The following is an 18,543-nucleotide window of genomic DNA, read 5'->3' as shown; positions in this document are numbered from 1 at the left end:
GATGGAACGATTTTAATGTTTAAAAAAGCAAACTACGCGTATTTTGATGGAGAATATGTACAAATCGCAAAAATATTCGAAAAGTTGGTCCTTGACCTCGCAAAATGAGGAAAACCCCATAAAAATGATCCAATTTTCAAACAGCCATAACTCCTACAATTGTGAATATATTTCAATGAAACTTTTTTCTGAAGTAGAGCTCATGGGTACCTACAAAAAAGTATTAGACAACTTTTCTGTTGGGTGTGAAATAAAATTACTACAAATGAAAAACGAATTTTTAAGAAAAATCGACAAGGGGGTAGGTGCCTAAATTTTTCGACGAAAAAAAAAAATTTTAATTAATTCTGAAAAAATTATTTTCGGTTGCGGGGGTTAATTACAATCATTTTTGGTCATTAGACATACCCTCGAAATCCTACCCACTTTCGAGAAAAAAATTCAAGAATTTGTGAAATTTTTCGACAAAATTAAAACATTTCGAATCGTTCTAAAAAAATTATTTTTAGTTGCGGAGGTCAATTACAATCATTTTTGGTGAATAGACATACCCCCGAAATCTTACGCATTTAAGAGAAAAAAATTCTTTACCGAAAATGTAGTGTATGACCAAAAACCAAAAACCTGCCCCATAAAAATGGAAATAAACCGTCGGTCGATTAAATATTCACCGTACGAGAAAACCGAAGGAATGTTGAGCGATTCGACGACGACGACGATCGGCAAAGACGAAGGTTTGGTTGCAGAGTTTCAGGGATGTTGAGCGCATGCAACCCGCGCGCTGACCTATGGTATTTTTGAACGGTATCGGATAAAAGTGTCAAGTTCGTTTTGATTTCCATCGCGAATTGGCGTTAGAAAGTCCCATTCGACCGTTGAAAAAGGGAACGTTGTAATATGCATTGCTATCGGCATTCCTTTCCTTTTTTAATAAGGCTGGTACTGTTACGTTTATTTATAATTGACCGTCGTTGCGATCGAGTGGCACGATCGATCGCGAAAACCATAACTAAATCCGTTAGTGGCTCAGCAGATAACTAAACTCTTCGTTACTTTAATTTGCACGTCTTGTTACGTGCGTCTCCGTGGCACGTGATCGCGGTACGCGCGGTACGCTCCACGCTCCAGTGCGAAAGAGTCGTGCAAATACGAGAAAGGCTACTGAATTTATTGCGCAATTTACTATTCGGAGTCCTTTGCAAACTCGCCAGAGCAAACGGATATTGAAATCGCGGAGAAAATCCTCGGCACGCGCGTGAAAATTCCGCAACGAGTTATCTCTAAAACCATATACACTGCTGACCAATATTATAGTCTCGGTTCGTTCTCGACCCGCGTTATTTTCACGCTTAGAACCATTGTTTCCCCATTTTACAGAATTACGTAACGTAAAAAGAATTTGTCTACATGTTGCTATCATAAAACCTAATCCTAAATATACTGTCGTCGCAGGAATACGACACGTACGACGTTCCCGTTAATTTTGTCCAGAAATCGTCGTATAATGTTCTCGTGGTCGAAGCTGAATATAAACTTCGAAAATGGAAAGTAGCAGCGAACGCTCGAATTGCGATTAGGTTCGAAATTCTTCACCCATGACTGCTCGCCTCACCGTGTGGCCGCGAATTTTCGAAAGCTTTGAAAAACTTACAAAAATATCAAGGAGGAATTTGAAGAACTCGATGCTATTTTTGCGCCTATCGAAAGAGGAAATTACGAAAAAAGCAAGAACGGTGCGCAAGCTTTTCCAAGGTCGCGAGGTCGGACGAACGAGAAGACGAAAGACGAGTTGAGCGAGCGGCGTAGAAATCGAACACCCTGTATAACGAGGCGACTTATACAGAGAATGGGGTACCATCTTATTTACGGTGAAGTGGTTGTCGGCCAACTTAGAGGAGCGGCCATCATTCAATCAAGCCGGACAATTTAAACAGCCTGATTCACGCAGCGAAATCATTTAATATTTGACGTCAAGCACGATTATCGTATAACGGTGCGTAATGGCTGATTGTTTATACAGGTTGCAAGCGGCGCCGCAATTTTCAAATGGTGTATCTGCCTCCTGAGAACGATGTTGTTGAACGTCGGTCGGAGCAATGTTGCAAAATGATCCGTCATTAGCGGCAGTCGCAGACGCACGTGACGCATACGATTACACTTTAACGACTCGGTGTACCGACGATCCGAACGAGACGGAATAACAAGAACATTTCGAGCTTGGACTTTCTCTTTCGACTTTTTCCTTTCCGTAGGTTTTTCGTAATTCGCGCGGACCTTTCGTTTAGTCGGTAATAATGCCGGCATGTTGGCGCGATCGTTTAATATTAATCGAGTCGGTGACGCCGTATTATTTCGACTTCACGCTCGAACGCGTACGTGTCTCTACGGAGCGAACTTTTATTGGATTCTCCTTCTGCCGACCACGTTGTCTATTTATAGACGCGGAATTATCTTCATCCGTCGGTAGAACAATAACGTCTATAGAGCGGTAAAAATTTCGATACGGGAATGCTAATCTGCTCGAGTGATCGTCGTCGCTCGGACGAAAAGGAGCGGCCCCGATCGCCGCGCCGGGCTAAATTGCACATCGTCGGCGTACAATACGAGAAAGAGTGTAACGATCGCGATAACGTCTGTCTCGGAGACACCCGATTCGCGTAAGGTGAAAATTTCCCACCCGTTGTGATTTCTCCTTCGTCGTCGCTTCTTGTCATAACCCTCGCACCTGCGACTGTTGTCCACGCGCACTCGGTTACTTTACATAAGATATGCGCGAGCTTAGACCGAGCTGAAAATAAACTCGTCGCGATTCGACACGTTCGATCGTGACGCTCGGTCTCGTTGTCATTTAGCCTGATTTCCATCGACACGATTCGCAGCTCGGCCGCCGAGCGGACTCGAGTACCCTGACTTCGGGCTGCTCGAGTACTCGAGAAAAACAGGCACTCTTCTGCTCACTCCCGATGGAATACTGAGATTCCCGCGATATCGGAGCAAAACTAATTAGTATGATTATGATCCGCTCGATAGGCATAAAGTAACCACATGTGTACAGCGATTCTACTCGAATTGAAGTACGTTCCGAACCCCAGGCCTCTAATCAAAAGGCCAGAAGACAAAACTTGGCTTTTATCACACTGGCTCGTTCGACAGTGAAACACACGTCGCTCGTGTTTCGTACATAATAACAGTCGAACAACAATCGCGATCGGCTGCAATATATTTTTGCAGAAAGTAACGCGTACCTAACATTGTTCGTACGATGATTATGCGATTAATAGTACATTCTTCCGATTGAAAATTTGCAAACTCTTGTTGCACGTATCTGTGCAATCACAGAGAAGATCCTCGCATCGATAATGTACTTGTAATCAAGTGCTTGTTCTAACATATGTACGATTTCATCGATAGACTATTTTAGATAAGGTATCGAGTAAGACATCGTTGATTAAATTCCAAGGAACGTTATCGAAGTGCGACGATTTTGTTATTCTCGAGATACAGGGCAAAAGACCCAGTTTCTATCATCCGAACGATCTATGCTATGCGTTGTTTTCATTATGTATCTCCACCAAAAATGTAGATTGTAAAGCGAGTTGTTTATTAATTTGACGATTAACGAGAAGAGGGGAAGAATAAAGAAAGCCTAGAGCGAACGCTAGATATGTAGTCGGCAAAACATCGGGAAAGAGATGACTCGAAAACAATTTCGCCCATCGCACTGCTACAAGTTACACATTGTATACGCTGCGTTGTACACGACAAGCGGCGAGTGTTGACACTCGCGGGAAAAAGATAAGATAACAGCTGTTTTAGCAGCCAATCGCCGCTTCTGTACGTCGTTGGCTACGTCACTGTTGCTAACTGTGGTTGCGTACACGTGTGGTAAATTGATATTTCTACATTTCAAATATGTGGTTCGATTCCTATCGACCGTGAATCTCGGCATCCGCTGGAGCAACGCTGTAACTTTGGTCCAAATATGCCGATACTGTTCTCCAATATGGCGTCTAACATATATTCTCTCGTTGAATCTGAATTTATTAATCCCTCGAGCGTTGCGATTCGTTACAAAATATCCACTCCTAGGTGTTACGAATTTTTACGAAAGATCTATTTATACCGAGAAACTATTCGTTCGAGAAATAATTGAATTTTAATATTCCGAAGCGTTAGTCAATTATAGTAGCAATTATGCCTGACATCTAACATCCTATGCTGAAACTTATCTTTCCTACGCGCGGCATCTGACATCTTATGTTTGTACTAATCACGCAACGCGTTTCGAACGTGGCGGCTTTCGAAATTCACCTGTGAGATTATTAAAACGGTAGATTACGCACCACGTGAAATCGTTGATATAATTTTAACGTTTGGCGAATGTCGCGAAAATTACAAGCAAGCGGTAAGTCGATATCGTGAAAAGCACCCACGCCAAAGACATCTAAATTATTATATGCTCGGTGGAGACATTTATCGCAGAATGTCTATCTAGCACCGTCTAATTTACAGAACACTGTAGTTACGGCGTTAGTGCGTGGGCGAAACACAATATACAAACTAACCTTTACTAAATGTGTGCAATTATTTTAATATGTGAAAATGGCTTTAAATACATACCGTATTGCAATAAACAACTACGAATGCAATAAACACGAACGTGAAAATAACAGGGGACGTTTATTCGATTGCCTTTCAATTAGCGACATTTCTTTATTCGATGTTATTTGAAGGTCGTTAGTATGGTCGTGTAAAAAAAATGGTAATGACCTCCATAACACGAAAAGAAATAACCTTGAGAGAAAAAGCATGACTCATAGTATTCTTGGCTTCGAACCAAGCAAATTTGTCCCGACATATTCTGTCATATCAGCAGAAATAACATTGCGCATTAGGATACGCAAGATAACAGAAACATCCTATTTGTATATCGAAAACCGCAGTTTCCCGCCAGAAACGTGGAACACTAATTACCGCGGGACGTACACGTCTAACCCTTGTGCAAAACACAATGCACACAAGCCGACATTCCTCGAATTTGTGCAACGGATATTTATAAAGTGTTGCTGATCGGCGTGATTACCGAATTCGTGCAAATTACTACGTACAATAAAGAAGGACTCGCATTAATTCATGTTCGGTTACAACCGGTCGCATGCCCGGATTAGCTCGTTTCTCGTCATCGAGAACGAGTCGAAAATTTCGATGGCATATCGCTTACACGCCTGTACACGCGTTCCATTAATTTCGCGATAATTTCCACGAGAGGAGAGAAAATCGTGGACGCGCGAATTTCGAATGTTCTTTGTATATAGTAGCCGATCTCGATCGGAGCGCCGCTCTGGTGGTGCCACCTGGTCGGCTTGCGGCAACACTAGGCCCCCTCGAAGTCATGTGTTCGCTCAGTATATTGCGGCCTCTGCTTGCGTACGGTCGTTCGTATGGGTATGGGGATTGGTTGTCGCGGAGGCGCGTTTCGTTGTTCGTAAAAGGAACCTGCGATTTGTCGTCGTCGGATCGTGGTTCGCGCGTAGCGAGTCCCCAGTGTGGTGTTCCGCGTGCGTTTAAAACCGTGACCAGTGTAGGTACGTTGGTCCGGAGGATAGGGGGGAATAAAAAGGACGGAAAAACTTGGCGGATAGAAGTGCGTCGCCTTCGCGCCAGTAAAGGCGTCCTTCCGCGTTCTCCCGTGCGCGCTTCGGAGTCGCGGTCCATCGTGCGAGTGTGTGATTTTTCTATCCAACGAGCAGTGCCTCTCGAGGACGGAAGTAGCTGTTAAGTGAAGTTCCTCGGCTTTTCGCGATCGGTCGACCAGAGACCCGCAGGGATGACGAGGTAGCCCGCCATCCGAGGGATTGGATTACCATGCTGGACACGGCCACGAGTCGCAGGTAACAGAGAACCGTGTGCGCCCCGTGTACACTCCCCCCTCCCCTCTTTCTTTGCTTTCCTGTGTTCTTCCTCCCTTTCCTCCTAACCCACTCTCTTTCTCTGTCCATCGACCCAAGCGTCGTCGGTCGACGCACCGCTCGCTCTCTCTGCCGAGAGAGAACCGGCGAGAATAGTTGCGCGGTACACACGAGCGAATAGGAGGACGGTCTCTAGCAGGCGTCCGCTAGACCGAACGATTGGACGAGCGCCAGCTGCCTCGAGGAAATTCCGCTGACAAAAATTCTCGAGTGTCACTCGATATACGCGGACCGATAGCGACGATCGACCGGAGATCACGCTGATCGATGCTTCCCCCCGGCGGAAAGGTCGATTCCTTCGCGATAAGAAGGGCGCGCGTCGAATCTCTACGTACACGCGCGGAACAACAACCGCTCGAGAGATAGTGCGCGCGAAACCCGACGATCCAGCCGGGTAAAGTGCATCGCGACGCCGACGACTCCGCGATGCTCCCGCAGCGAATTTTCGACGCATGACACGCGCCTTGTGATGGAAATCTCCAATTTCTTTGTCACGCGCGACCGCACGGACGATCCTACCGTGTATTTCCGGAACCAAGCGGCTTGTTGTTCGCGTCTCTTCTGCGTCTCGCATTCGACGAATTAAACTAACATGCGACAATGTCGCTATTTTTCTTTCACCAAGCCAATATGTATGTGCCCTCGGTAATCGGCGTATCGAAGCGGCGTTGTATTTTCGTCGCTTGGCTCCGATACACGAATCTCTGACGTATAAAAGCAAACGAAACGGAGCTCGTGCGACCGTGTCTTGGATCTCAAAAAATTACTAGGCCGACAACGTCCAATGTATCGTGTCGGGGTCCACCGCTAACAGTTTACCGAACGAACAGATAAGAGAACGCGGAGGAAAATTTCCATCGAAGCTTTCCTACGTCGAATCTTCGGCCCGTCGGAACTGCGATGCACGATCAACGGATCACTCTTCTCGTTCTTATTTCGGCCGCAAGCTTTTTCTTTTCTTTCTTTTATTCGTTGACAAAGATTAATTTTTCTTGAATTTGCACGCGGCGATACGTTGCGCGCGTTGTTGTGACTTAGCTGAGTCACCCTCGGTACCTTTCGTACGTCAGAGAACGTTTCGTTTCGGATCTTATCTCTGTTTGTGCACGATTTTCGGCGACCAAGTTATCGAAAATGCATTCGCAAACGTATTCTCGTATCGATAAATTGTTAGCGTGCGACGAACATCGTCGGATCTAGATCGAAATAGGCGAGGATCGAGAATAGATCGTTTACCGACCACCTCGCTCCGTCGATAAACGCATCGTGGTTTCCTCGTTCGACGAGTTCTTACTAGGCGCGGATAAAAAAATCGAGTAACTAGATTATGTCCCACGGCGACGAAAGGGATCGCGTTAGAGCGAGCGTCGCGGACATTCGTAATCCGAGAAAATAAAATTCGTTCCGAGCTACGGGGCAAAGGTTGCCACGATAAATATTGTCCAGGAGAGATGTCCGGCGTAGCCGTCGGCCAAACAATAGCTTTTCATCGTACGCCGTTCAAAAGGAACTCGGTGGAACGACCGTACCAGCAGAGACGTTTAATGAACTTAATTATTTCGAACGTCGATGCTTAACCCCTTTATTGACCGCTATACCACTGCTAAGCAGCAACATCGTTAGCTCCCAAACAGGTGGTCCTGCGAACACACCGACCACCGTGCTGCGTCGTGTTCCTGCATCGAGGGTACGGGATTCTTTTAAACAAAATTACGACGCGTGAAAAGAAATCGAACCTTGAAACGAACCTTTCGCGTTCGTTGGCATTGGTCTTTATTTCCTCGGGCGTGTAAAAAATGTACGGACGCAGATACAGAGTTGAATTAGAACGGGTGGCGTGCGCGAACAACGTTTCTTAAAAAGGCCGTTTACAAGTTTATTAAAGCGACTAGCGTTCGTAGTCGTGCGCGAAGCAATGACTCGGCTTGCTCGAAAACGTGGAGTAATAACTGCCGCGTAACGCGACTGTCAGGGTGCGAGTACCTACTCGATATTTTCTAATTGGTATGCCGATAAAAATGCCGTTCGCCAGGCTGCTACGACTGTTTTGCGTAATTTTAGTTTAGGATACACGCGCGTAAATTGCTCACGGAGGCAATAAATCTTGAGGGAAACCGCTACGCTTCGGTACCGTGGTTCTCGATACCTACCGACAGCGGCGCTGCTAACGCGTATGATCTACGGTACATCTAATGGCAATTAATGCGGACAATTTAATGTAATTGCGTCGCATTCGTTACACAGGGCTATACGCTACTTTATATATTTTCGTTCGAGCGTCATATGTCGCGGGAGATTTATATCCTCGCGGCTGGTTTCGCCGCAGAGTGGATTTCCTCGCAAAACGAGCAAGAAATTTGAATCGCGCAGCGAGATCGATTTGCTGGGTGGATAGATAATCCGACGAGAACGTATCTCGAGCGGAATCAAAAGAAAGCAATCCCGGCGTCTCTGGGAGAGCAATCTTTTTCGACGTGACGCGCGCGATCCGGCACAACGGTACAAAAATGTACTTTCTAATTAATCAGTCAGGTTAAGTATTCCCGTACTTAATGGCCGTAATTAGCTCTACATGCTTCGCGCGAGCACTGAAATTAAACGATTGACCCGTGCTTAGGCCGTTCGGGGAAAATTAATGAAACGTAGGATGACCTAAGCGGTTATTATTACACTCTTTTTCGCGAAATCTTTTCGAATACCGAGTTTTCATCTTTCCTTTGGAGTAATAGTAATTTTTTTAGCTTGACCGATCGACTCCTACGGTATCGGTTTGGGTTACATTTACGCAGGTGGCGGAAAACGAGGCGTATCGAAGCGTGTCGATAGGAAAAGTGACGAGCGCCGAACACGACGTAAAAATAGCATTTTATCACTATCAAACGACGTCGTGGCGCGTTATGCAATACTATACTCGCTTAATATTCACACGTTTCGTTTACACTGCTCGTGGTAGCGTAGGTATGCAATCCGCGAGCGGACGTGTTCGCTTCGACGCAATTTCGACGTCGCGCTGCTTCGCTTCCTTTTACGCGGCGATCAGACGACACGAATTTCGGACGTGCGAAATTACGCGAAACGCTGGGAAGATCGAAGATTAAACCAAAATCATGGGAAATCCGTGGGCGTAGTAAATAAATATCCTTGGGATAGCCGAGCAGGATAATTTTTCAAAGGTTCTAACGACCCGCGGTGCCTTTAATTTTCGGTTCGGCGACTCGCGTGATCCGAGGAATATTAAAGCGCTGCTGTGTTGAGCGGCAAGGGTGGTTGAGTAATGACTAACGAGTAATGCGCCGACATAAGTAAGCATTAAGTAACGAGTGGCACTCGCACGTGCACACACAGCCGCGGCACGCTTGACTGTGCGCGAGATTACGACTACGGTTGTCTCGGTTGATCATGATGTTCCTTTCATTCAGGCCCCGATTAACGATCTGCAGATGTATTTAACGAGTCTAAAAGCAGCACTGTGGTTTACCGCGCCGTTCTCGAGCGCTACACTGCAGAGAACCATTTCGTCGATGAACACGGAACAGCTCGTATCTATTCTGGCCAAGCGACTCCGAAATGCGCCGAATCTCTCTGTATCTTTTCTCGTATTCGAACGAGACGTTTAATCGTTTCTGAGTTTTCATGGTTTTCCGGCGTAAAAAGAAAAAGAAAGGAAACTTTTTGTACGAATAAGAATGACCTGTCCCGCAGCGGCGGACCAAGATCCACGGGAAAGAAACCGAAGGAGAAGAGCGAGGCAAAGTGGGAAGAGACAAAGGCAAAGGAGGGAAGATCGGTGGTATCGGCGGCGATCGCCTTGCTAGCCTGGAAATCCAGTTACTCTGGCAGGGGCCTCGAGACAATGCGCAGAGAGCAACCTCGTGCAATGCCGCCTCGGGAGAGCTGGTTGGGTGAGCGCGACGAAAATAACTCCGGCAGGAGAATATTACGGCACTTTGCAATGAGGAGAGACCAATGAAAAGAGAAGATCGGCCCCGCGAAGAACGAGCAAAGAGGAAAGACAAAGAAGCAGCGAGCAGGAGAAGGAGAAACTGAGATACGATCGGAGAAAAAGACGAGAAAGAGGGATGGGGTTGATAGAGGGGCAAAGAGGGGGAGGAGGCAGCAGAGGAGGCAGTGGAGACAGAGAGCGGAGAATCGCAGCGTGCGTGTGCGCGTGTGTGCACGTGTGTGGCTTATACACGATAAGAAGCGAGGAGGAAGGAAAACGAGGGTGAGAGAGGAGAGATCGTCGCACGAATCGACTCATGGCGAACCATTCGAAACGAGCGACCGGCGGTCGTCTTCTTTTGGTCCGTGACGCGATTGGCCGATCGGCCAATGACTGGTTCTCCGTGCTGGGCAATGTGCACCGCGTGTACCAGCCCCCCTCGGCTCCGCGCGGCTCAAGTGCACTCGCGACGGTGTACAGTGCACTTCATTGACGGCCGCAAAACTGGTCCACCGCGCGGCATAAAACTCCGTTAGAACCAGTTCCCCGCGAAACGGGCTCAACCCCCTGTCCGAGGTTCTTCTGCCGACGAGGGTTTTCTTTCGGTGACATACGCCGAGGGGCGGGGGCGGTCCGGTTCGGTCCGGTCCAGTCCCCGAGAAATTCCCTAAAGAATCCTGTTGGTCGTTAACTCCGATTTCAACCTTCCGGTTTTGCACGACGAAAGTGGCCGCGCCGAGGGAATCGGAGGGTTCAAGTTCACGGGAAACGATCTATCGATTCCTGGGATTCACGCGACAGAGGAAAACGCCAAGATCAAAGGTCCCCCCCCCCCCCCTAATCGGTAGCTTCGAAATTGCTCCGAACGATGTCTCGCTGGTGGCAAACGGCTCCGTGCACGGCGTGGATCGTCCGATCTACGGATCTAGAGCGCGCGGGGCCCGCGAAGACGCTTTTCTTCCTTTTCACGTACGTCGTTCGACTTGCACGATTACCGGGAAATCCTGATCGCTGCCAGCATGTCTGCCTGCGCGACCGGCAGAATACGAACGTTCACGGAATCGTCCGAGCAATTCCGATTCCGAGTTTGCTAGACACGGTGCGGGCGCGCGATACGCGCGAGGCCAGTCCCATAAAACCGTAAACGTCGATTACGCAATGATGTAATATAATAATGAATATTGTCCCTGCAATGGAGATTCCGACAGATAGAGTTTCTTATTGCTTTGGCGAAACACGGTCACAATTGATACCGTGCCGGAACGTGCGTCAGTCGTGCGACGCGTTCCTTGGATTCTAGGTTCTTTTTATTTTCGAGCACGATCGCCAGCATACGCGATAGAAACGTACAAACTCGTTTCAAGATTAACGATGACTAAACAGCGTTACTAAAATTAAGTTAATCGCGAAAAAGACGCTCGGTAAATTTAGATTCCACGATCCTCCGACGTGTCGTCTCTCTATCGCGTCCTCCCGTTTAAACGAAACGCGCCACGTCGTCGTTTTCGAAGCATTCGTCGATTATTTCAGAAGTAAAAACGTAACTGATACGAGAGGCTCGCGGTTTGTTCAGATCTCATAAAGATATGCTTATTCATCCTAATGGTAGGTTGTCGACATGGACACGCCTCTATCAAAGTCGTCGGTATCTACAAAGAGGCTCGTCGAGATTTTCTTTCCGTTCCCACCATTCTACTACGAGCTGACGAGTAATTCTGCCTGAATCTCCCTTTCTCTCTTTCTCGACTTGGCCTCCGTTGCTCCATCCATTCGTGAAACGACCAGAACAAGACGCTACGCCTCTAATATTTCGCTACACGCGTCGTCGATGTTATCTATCAGACGATTTTAACGGATACTTTTTGCCGTTACACCTCGGCATCGCATTAAAATAAACGCCATTCGAAGAAACGTCTCGCAAAAGGGGAAGAAGGACGGACGAACAACGCTCGGCGGTGGTGGATGATCATGAACGACGAGGAAATAGCAGTAGAAGGGAAGGAGAGGCAAAAAGGAGAAAAATGTCGGGTGGAAAAAGGAAGAGGAAGAAGACGATGAAGAAAAGTGGCCAACCGGCTGGCCGCAACAAACTTGAAGTAAACCAAACCTACCGGTCCTACCGCTCGCGCTACCACTACCACCTACCGAACTATTACCTACTACAGGTCTATATCTGGACTCTGCCTCGTCTCTTATCCGATGCACCGCCGTACCGGAATAGTGAAATCACCTACGCACCCTGGCTCTCCGAGCTATGTGGGTGTTCCCGAGACGCGATTTGATTCCCAACTTCGTTTCGATCGGTTCGCGAACGATCGGCGGCGATACGCGTGTAAATCATAGATCCATTGGAATCGAACTTTTCCTCAGGGTCGCGTGGCTACGCAGCTGCCGGTGTAATTAATACGCGATCCTCATTCGCGGCGTTACGTAAGCGTAGCGTGGAAATACGGCGCGGGTAAAAAAACGCGACGGGAGAAAAATGGAATGAAAACGAGACGGGAACGAGTCGCGGCTGGCGCTGGCTCGTTCCTCTCGCGTGGATCGATCGATTAAAATCGCCGGCGTGCCAACAGGCGACATAATCCGGCTCGCATGGCCCGACCGATTAGAAATCCGTGAGCGTCGCCTTAATTGACGCGATTACATTTACGAGCGCCGCGCCAACATAACCGCTGCAAATGAACGTGACACGCGCCGGGCAGGTGTGTTTACACGTGGAACATAGACAGAGCCACGGGCCCACCGTTTGTCTCGATCACTGACGATTCAACGAAGCGTTCTAGTTGGAAATTATGGTCGGATAACCGATGTTCCGAGGCGACGAGTACTGTTACTTTTTGTGCTCGCGATGGTGGCGGTTGGGCCGCGGGAACACCAATTGGAATTCGTTTCTTTATACCACTTTTATGCTAAATCGCATAGCTGCAGTCTCGGCGTGGCCATTCGTTTATCGTTTAATCGTCTCGGGACTGAAAAACCGAGAGAAATTTAGATTGGAGTTTGTACGCGAACGCTTGATAAATGTTGTGATCGATTAACGACGATGCTAATAATTCGATAATTAACTAATTACCATATCGTGTTTTGCTGGACGTCGCGTAATTACTCGTCTTTCTGACGACCGGATCGAGGAGTTGCTCTGTGTACCCGTACATGTAAAACTAGTATAAAAATATTATGTAATAGGAGACATATTCGAAATGTTTCGATTAAAACTGTAGCGTTAGCCCGAGTTTCGGAGTGCCTCGCAGGTATTCCAATTTTCGTAGACTCCTGCGAGGCACGGACGAAGCGCAAACGATCGGGACGAACGAGATTAAGAACGAATAAAACGTGTCCTCTTTTCATGTTCTCTTTCAGGTGGCTGTTAGAAGTTCAGGCTGAAACCGCGAAGAGCACCGATTGGCAGCAGCATGTTCGCGATATAGCGTCGAAGCATCGACAATCTTCTCCCTGAAGTTATTCTGCCATGTTGCTTAGGTAAGATTAAAAAAGTAATTTTTCCCTGATCGAGCAACGTGCGTGTAAACGACCTCGGGGCGGCGACGATCGAACGCACCAGTTATCATTAGAGTGGCAACGTACGCGAACTTATTGTCTCGGTAGTGTTTCGTTCTCGTATATTAAAAGTCGTGGCAACGTCGATGAGAAGGGTGTTAGCCGCTTGAATCGTTGCAATTACAGAGAGCTCGCGATTTAATATCGCCGCGAGGAACGACACCGCGGCAGATATTCTAAATGCGTGTTATCGTTTGTTGGCGTACTATTTTAATGCGTTATCTCGGTCCACGTCCGCCATGGAACCGCAAACATCGCCCGTTCGCTCTCCGCGCGCTGCCTCGACGCGCTTTAAACCTCGGTACGTGTGTGTTGTGTGTTGTGTCGGATCGTGCGTGCCACAGATACGCAAACGTTTCACTCGCGGCTGATATTCCGATGAAAACAGCCGAGCCGCCTCAGAATAGCTACGCTTACCGATCGGATTTCGAACGCTTCGAATCTACTGAATTACGGAAACATCGAATTACTTGGAAGATCTAGGAATCTTGATCGATCGTCTTTGATCATGGCTAGGTCTGTTTAGTAACCTTCGATCCCTGCTACCGCCTGAGCTGAATTTCACGATACCTTTACCTCCCCAGAAATATAGTTCCATATTGTTTCCTTCCAAGTTTTCCTTGGAGCAAATATCGTCGATGAAACTCACGTGGCGTGGAACGTGTTAAAAAACCACAGAATGTTAGGCGCGTTGTGTCGTTAGAGCAGTCGTTAAGGCAAGTAGAAGCGTTGCGTAATTGCACACCGGACCAAAGGTCGGGACAATTGGACTCGGTAATGCCTCCACCGCCGAAATATTCGCGTCGAAAGCGCGATGCAGAGCCGCGCCAGCGGTCGCAACGTGTGTCTTCGCGCGATCACCACAAATGACCGTGTGTAACTTGGTGTGGCGTGGCAAGAAGGGCCCGCCGGCGATAAAACCAGTCACGAACATTGTATGCAGGGAAAACATACGATAGCTACTTCTGTAGAATTCTGGCGTATGCACGTGCACGCTGTCCAGTGTGTGCCACCGTGTCCGTGCTTTGCGTCCGCGTGTATGCATTACACGGAAGCGTGGAACAATGCAATACCATTCATGGTAAAAGAAGAAGCGGTTGAATCATCGTCCGTTTAGATTTAGATTCTACAGGGTTATTCCTACTAAATGCACTCTCGATTTTGGAGCACGCTCGCAAGCGTTCCTCTATTTTTCTCCAGCAGCTCTAGACTTTTTTTTGGAACTCCTCGATACTAGAGTAATTTATGAGAAGCAATTTATAGAAGTTTGCGTTCTCGATTGGATCTGTTTTCCGGGGGATGGTATCGTTCGGAAGATTAGTAGGTTTCCAGGTAGTAATTGCAGCCACCTAGGAGGCGTGTTAACCCGACGGAGTATCGTAACGATGTCAGAGGGGAATGTGAATTTATAGAAACGTCAGGTTGTTATTAGTGGCGTGCGCGATAGAGACGGGCCTCGCGATGGAATTTCCAGAATCATAGCAATTTCGCGTGGCGGCACGCGCTCGCCGTTGCAGAGATACGTCCGCGTCGGTTGATTTACAGCGTCGTTGAATAATTATTTAGCGAAACAGTGGTTATACTAGATTTCCCCGTCGACGGTAGACCGCGCGCGGACAGCGATTTCCTATTGCCTTCCCCGATGAAATGTCGTGTTTCTAGCCCGCGAGAAAACTGCGAAATCGTATGTTTGCTCGCCTCTGTAGTAATAACATTGCGGTCTGCGACTGGATAGAGAGAAATAGTCGGACGTGTGTTATAAAGTTACACGCCGATCGCGGTAACGCGATACACTGCATCGGTACCGAGAAACAGTAGTTAAAGATCTCTGGATCGAGGGAGGGGTGAAAAACTCCGGTGGCGGTGTAAACGGCATTGGATCTATGCGACCGTGCGTAGAATAGGTGCACGGACGATAAAATTCCATACTCGATCGGACTCTCGATCGTTTCCCATTATTCGGTAGCTAGTCGCCGTTGCGTGCTGATTTCGTGGATCGCGCCTCGATCCTTTCGATTCGTGTTTACGTTCCTAAATGACGTAACGATCCGTGAATCAATGCTATTGTTTTATGCACGCAAACCTAATTCGTTGCACTTGTATGCTTTTGTGGAATACATGGTTTACGTTTAAAATACGATTTCTGTTCTAATTTGGTAATAACGTAAACACAACTGGAAATCTCTCTTTCCTCATAATAGATACTTGACCACGCCTCGCATGTTAATTTCACTTTCGATAAACTTTTCGCGAAACGTCCGCTTTCACTTATTCTACTGAAACGTACGCGTACACTCCGATAAGGCGAACCAGCCTCTGCATAAATTTAATTTAACGAAAGATTACGACTATTATTCGCCTCAGAAATTTCATTGTTGCGTTCCTGCTATAGTTGTAACAGCTGTACAGGTGCGTCCGACACGCGGATGATTCAAGGACCGCAGGAAGGAAGCGATGCTGTCGGTATTTATTAATAGACTTCTCAGTGATTTTTCCAACTATCGTTGGAACAATTTCCAAGTAGTTCGCTATCGCTCGAGCTGTCAATCGCTTTGCATTGCGACTGTATCTAATCCTTTAGACAGGCGTTCGCCATACGATGAAATCAAGCGGCAATTAATCACGGAAAAAGTATTCGGAGCGACCACGTCATCGCGGTTACAATCGCTCTTTTTAATTAGATCCGTCAATCGGTCTCTCGGTGACTTGTGCCTTCGTACGCGCATGTTTTGTCCGAATGCTTGCTCGCTCCGGTTATTATTCCAAGTGCGCTTTAGAAAATTACGTACACTCCGTTCCGTTTTATATAATAGCAACTTTCGTCGAACGTTGTCTATCCTATCTAATACGGTATAATAATGTCGGTTTTATCATTCTTAACGGTAAGTCGATCTCGTAAAATTTTCCCCGAGGATAATCTTTACTGCAATTTTTACCATGGAGCGTAAAATTCTAAGTGGGGACTTCCTCCGTGGAGCGCGTCCATTATATTCGTATCTACCGTTTTATACCCCTTTAGATTTAATCGTCTAATTTGTTTTCTAATCAATTGTGGCGATTTGCTGCACGGAGGATGTCAGTTTGTATCCTGCGACTAAAACTAGAAGATCGGCGTACGTTTCGCATCGGCCCGTGAGCGAATCTCAGATGGGAGGCTGTGAAATTGGCTCGCGAAAGCCTCGAGTATCCTATCGCGAGGATCCTGCTTGCTTTCGTTAGTCATTCGTAATAACAGGTTCGCGTTATGCGCGCATAAACGTCGTTACTAGACGGCGAGTGATTCCCCGGCGTGTTGAATCGGGGGAATTACGGTCTCGCGGTGTGCGAGGAGCGTTTTGGAATCGCGCCAACGTCTCGTCCGCGTGCGTGCGTGCGTTCGTTCGTGCGATTCCGCGGAACATCCGTCGTTTGCAAGTGGGTCGTGCGAGGCGGATCGCGATCCAAGTGAAATTAAGAAAACACGGGGACCGGCGTTCGAATGGCGCGAGGCCAACTATTCCGCGGCAAACGCAAATGTTTATGCTCGCCCGCGCTTTTCGCGAGACAGACGCTTTTGACGCTTACTCCCATCCGTGCGCTGGATAACTCCCCGAACGAGGTGTCGTTAATTTTATAACGTTTTCTTGCCTTCTGACCAGCTTTCAGACAACACGCGGGTATATTGCTAACTAGGAGCGATGATATCTTGTTTACTTGGTGCTCGAGAAACCGGAATTCTGTTTGTTATTATTCTAACGTCGTCATTTCGCAATTACGGAAAAGTGTGTGTATAATAACACTGGCGTGTTACGGTCGAAAATTGTGTTTAAACCTCGCTTCGAAACGATGTATTATTAACCCTCATTGTAGGAAACTGGCCTCACCGTTCCGCACTTGGCAACACGCGTCACTTGTTTCTGTTAGGTCGTTTGCGAGGCGAAAGTACTATAAACGATGTATCGTCTGACAGTGTACGGTATATAGGATTATATTTATGTATGCTGCACACTCGTCATTCTTGATTTTCCTCTTATTTTCAGCCATACAATCTCGCTGGCCCTATTCGTGCCGCTAATATTTAACGTTCCGATCGATATACGACAAAATTCTTATTATTCTTGGTCGACATTCCTGGATTATTTCAAGTTTACTGTTTAGTCTTCCGTTCGTAAGAAGTTAAGAGACTTCGTCTTAACATCTCTGCGAATAGTAACAACAAATAGCGCAGTATTAGTACAGCGGGAAAACGATTTTGAACACAGAGTTTATCGGAGATTTTGGAGCGAAGCCAATAGTCGACGAGGATAGAAATCGCCCAGTGAATTCTCTGGTCCTTTGTCTCGGAAACGAGCGAATATTGTTACTTGAATCTATTCGAGCGGCCCGGTTTCTAAATCGGTCCACGATGTTTCTCTTCCGGGTATAAACACTGCGTGAAAATTTCTATATACTTGCCGCTTTCCAAAGAGACTGCATTCGTTCGAGCATTAATAACACAGTTAATCAATGTTGTGTTCCGTTCGCGACACGGACGATTGAAACAAAGACACGGTACAGTCTCGATAGTTGCGGGGAAAACGTGGTCGAAACAAATCGAATTAGCGTCGGCAAACTTTGATTCCACAATTACTTCTTTACGTACAGCTGCTTTATTTATAGAACGTTCGGAAATAAGAGTTTTAGCGCTACTCGTTCGTCTATTAAATTTTACACGAAAGGGACGAGATACGTGTGCAAATATCGAGGTTGCATCGTCTTCATATAGATCATAACCGGAAACTCTAATGGACTCGATTCTCGTACAAAAACTTTACTACCCTGAAAGAAGGCGACAGTTTGCGGGGATTTCGTTCGCCACTGTCGACTTAACGAGCTTGTTAAACCGATCGACCGGCTTATTAGAGTAAATGTATCGCAACAGAGTGTGACAGGAATCTCTGTCCCGTCGTGCTGGTCGTGTTTCTGCTACCTGTGCATCCTGAAACACGCGCAGGGCCGTACAGTGTTTCGCGCGACACACCGTAAACCGTGCGATTTATAACCACTATTTCGATCCTTGGACGCTCTGTTTCCTGCGCGCCTCTTATCGAC

At 47.0% G+C, this 18,543-nt stretch overlaps 1 protein-coding gene across 1 annotated transcript in view; it reads left to right on the top strand.

Moving 5' to 3' along the window:
* Window positions 1-5,423: 5,423 nt before the first annotated feature.
* The window catches only part of LOC143344344 (receptor-type guanylate cyclase Gyc76C), a 51,175-nt gene continuing 38,055 nt past the window's right edge, over window positions 5,424-18,543 (top strand). Inside the window, exons 1-2 of the mRNA XM_076770326.1 lie at window positions 5,424-5,891; window positions 13,276-13,395. The gene's annotated coding sequence lies outside the window, so the exon portion shown is untranslated. The remainder of the gene's footprint in view (window positions 5,892-13,275; window positions 13,396-18,543) is intronic.

This window comes from Colletes latitarsis, chromosome 8 (genome assembly GCF_051014445.1).
Source record: "Colletes latitarsis isolate SP2378_abdomen chromosome 8, iyColLati1, whole genome shotgun sequence".
Taxonomy (NCBI): domain Eukaryota; kingdom Metazoa; phylum Arthropoda; class Insecta; order Hymenoptera; family Colletidae; genus Colletes; species Colletes latitarsis.
This window is presented reverse-complemented; position numbering and strand designations above follow the sequence as displayed.